The sequence below is a fragment of the Exserohilum turcica genome (assembly GCF_000359705.1).
Source record: "Exserohilum turcica Et28A unplaced genomic scaffold SETTUscaffold_8, whole genome shotgun sequence".
Taxonomy (NCBI): Eukaryota; Fungi; Ascomycota; class Dothideomycetes; order Pleosporales; family Pleosporaceae; genus Exserohilum; species Exserohilum turcicum.
The window spans coordinates 1542434-1545933 of NW_007360299.1; positions in this window are offsets into that span (position 1 = coordinate 1542434).

Consider the following 3500-nt stretch of genomic DNA (forward strand, 5'->3'; position numbering starts at 1 on the left):
ACAAACCCCCCCCCCCCCCAAAAGCAAAGCAAAGTATCAAACCAAACCCCATATCCCCTTTTCTCGCCACGGCCATGATGATCATGACAAAGCGGAAAACACGCCAAGCAGCTGCGCCGCGGCCATCCCCATTTTTTCTTTCTTTTGCGAAACCGACTCATTTGGAGGGATGGGATGGGGGGGAAGGGACGCAGCAGCCCGGGGGGCTTTAATCTTTTTACTTTTACATGGGGCCACATCTATTACCACGACTAACTACTTTATTACTGTACTTACCCACGAACATGGCTGCAACGAGCAAACACACACACACACACCCATTCCCACATATATATATATATATACTTTTATATACCCCCCCCCCTCGGGACGGCATTGGACAAAAGAAAAACCCAAAATCGGGGTAATACACTTCTGAATGGATGGATGGATAGATAGATAGACAGGGTACTTATTTACTGAAGCAAGTGAGAAAGTGTCTTTTATCTTCTTTTCTCTCTATTCCTCTCTCTCTCTCTCTTTTCTCTTTTCTTTTCTTCTTCTTCTTTTTTTTTGGCTTTTTCTCTTACATATGAAGCGCTAGAGAAAAAAAAGAAAAGAAATGAGAAGAAAAGAGAAGAAAAAGGATAAGCGGGACTAATTACTTATTTACTTTGGTACTTTGGTACTTTTATGTACATGGTAAAGTCCAGGAAAGTCAAAGTCAAAATCAAAGTCCAAGCAACGGAACTAGAAACAAAACAAAAAAAAACAAAAAAAACACGTCGTTTTGCGGAACACATTGCAAATATTTCCAGGTCCATAATATTTCGCGCAGTTGCTATTTTCATATAACGTACTACACCAGTGAGGCGGCCAAACCAGTGAGCCAGCCACTTTTTCTTGGCACTGCGAACACGACAAAGAATATATTATGTCTCTACAACGTAACGCTATCTTATCGTACAAAGAAGGTAAGATTAACCTTACGCTTTAGGCCTTTACTACTAGCTAATTTAAGACCTTACGACGTACTATAGCAGCCTATAGTGTACAATATTAGCGGCTCTCTAATTAGCTTTGTAGAATTACTAATTAACTTAATACATAACCTAGAGTCTAGAAGCTTACTATAGCAGAGGAATAGACTATTGTACAATATATTCTTAACCTTAACGCGCAAGGATTTGCGCCCTAGCTATGTGAGGTGGTAGATATTGCTAATTAATTGCTAGCTGCTTATAGTAGGGTACCTATTAGTAAAAACTAGGCTTAGCGCTTTATTACTTATATAGAGGAGCTTAAGATAGCTTTTAATTAGGTAAAGAACTATTAGAGAGCCCTTTAGGAAGACCTAGAGGTTATTAGCTTATAGTTTAAGCTCGTACAAGATACAATTTGTAAGGGGCTGCGCTCCAGGGAGCAATCGCGAGGTATACAAGAGGTTGTATTCGATAAGGAGCTATCTACTCTGCTTACGTGGTATTTATTTACTTATCGGAGAAAGGTTATGCCGGAGTATCTAAGCGCGTTGTCTGAGCGCTGCTCGGTCTGAACGTAGTTCAGATGGTGCGCGCGCAGCTTGGCCCGAGATTCCATCGAGGAGCTATCCAAAGGGCGTTCAGCCCGTTACAAGTAGATAGCTTAACTTTAACGCCTAAGATTCGACAAAACTTAGACTAGAAACTAGACACAAACTGTGGTCCTTAATTAGAGATAATAGTCTCTAGGGTGTGTCTAAATTAATACACCTACTAGACAAAGAGTTTAGCTATACCCCTTGCATTAATTATCTTGTAGCAAGGGATAGAGATAGCCTACTTAGACAACTAGTTAATTACAACTATAATCTAATTGTATCTAGCTTTATCCTTAAGAAATTCCTTAAAGTTAATATAGAGGTGTTGTATTAGCTAATTAGGAATAGGGAGGAGGTAAATTAGCCCTAGAACTTAGGTCTGTCTTAGATGGGCCTTATAGCAGGCTAGGCAATTCCACACGTACCTCTTGTAGGTAGCTTCTATGCCTTTCTAATAGTATTTCTAAGACAGTAGCTAATAAGTCTTCTTTACACTTAGGTGGGCTAAAGAGACCTAATCGTAGGCCTCTTGGATTAGCTATGTGCAGGCGGGGGAGTCTGGTAGCACGCAGAGACAGTTCGAATAGAGCAGCAGTCTGTTCTCTATCTAGTACTTGTCTGGGAGAGAGCAGCGCTCCTTTTTAAACAACGTCTAATTCTGTTGCAACAAGAGCTTAATTAGCTTAAGAGAGTCTAGGGACATAGTCTCCTAAGAGGGCTTAACTACTAATAGAGAGGTAGCTTGTTCTAATAGTTGTGCTACATATGCCTTAGCAAGTTTAGAGTTAATTTAGTTATTAAGTTAGTGCGGCCCTAGAAGGACCTGCAAATAGTTATTAATTTAGGCAGTTCTTAAGTGCTATATATCCTACTTATAATAGCTAAGGATATTAGCGTAAGCGTTATTCTTACTAGGCGTGTATTAGATGTAGAAGTTAAACAACGCGAGTTGTTTAGCCTATCTTACTTATCTAGTGTTTAGAACCTTAGTAGTTATAAAATACTCTAGCGAGCGGTGGTTAGAGTACACTTAGACTTAGGAGTGAGCTAAGTGTAAGGGGCTCGACCCCGGAGGGTAGTCTTAAGCTCGGGAGCACGATCGGACAGGCCAAGGTAACAAGATTGTATTCGATAGAGAGCTAAGCTCTCGGCTACGTAGCTATCTATATACAATGCTGGTTGCTAGGGTAACAATCGGGCCGGGCAGGTGGAGTAAACGAGGTCGTAGACGAGTATGGGAGGCGAAGGGCGTTCAGCCCGTTACACTAAGGCTAACTTAGACCTCTACTTGTTAAATGCTACAATAATAGCATACAACTCTTTGTTGTGTATCTCCTAGTTTATGTAACGGGCTGAACGCCCTTTGGATAGCTCCTCGATGGAATCTCGGGCCAAGCTGCGCGCGCACCATCTGAACTACGTTCAGACCGAGCAGCGCTCAGACAATGCGCTCAGATACTCCGGCATAACCTTTCTCCGATAAGTAAATAAATACCACGTAAGTAGAGTAGATAGCTCCTTATCGAATACAACCTCTTGTATACCTCGCGATTGCTCCCTAGAGCGCAGCCCCTTACATTTTGTATTCGATCCCAATTAGACATAAGCCTTAGGCGGACTGTCTTCTAACTAAGTTTTAGAGCGTGTTGTTAGTGCGAGCTAGTAACACGGAGTTGGTGCTGCAATAGGTACGAAAGGCCTTTAGTGCAGCGAGAAGGTAGACCGTCGCAAGACAGTACACCTAGGGCAGAGCTTCGCAGGAAGTTCAGCCGTGAGAGACAGTAGGCGATTTAGTCGCCCGGGACCTGTCTAGGAAGTCCTACCGTGTCTTGGAAAGCCGAGCCGTAGGCGCAACGTCGCGTGATAAACTACCTGAAGGCCACTCGGGCCTAGCGTACAGTTAGCTAGAAGCGGACGTTGTAGTGAGAAGTCCTGTCGATCC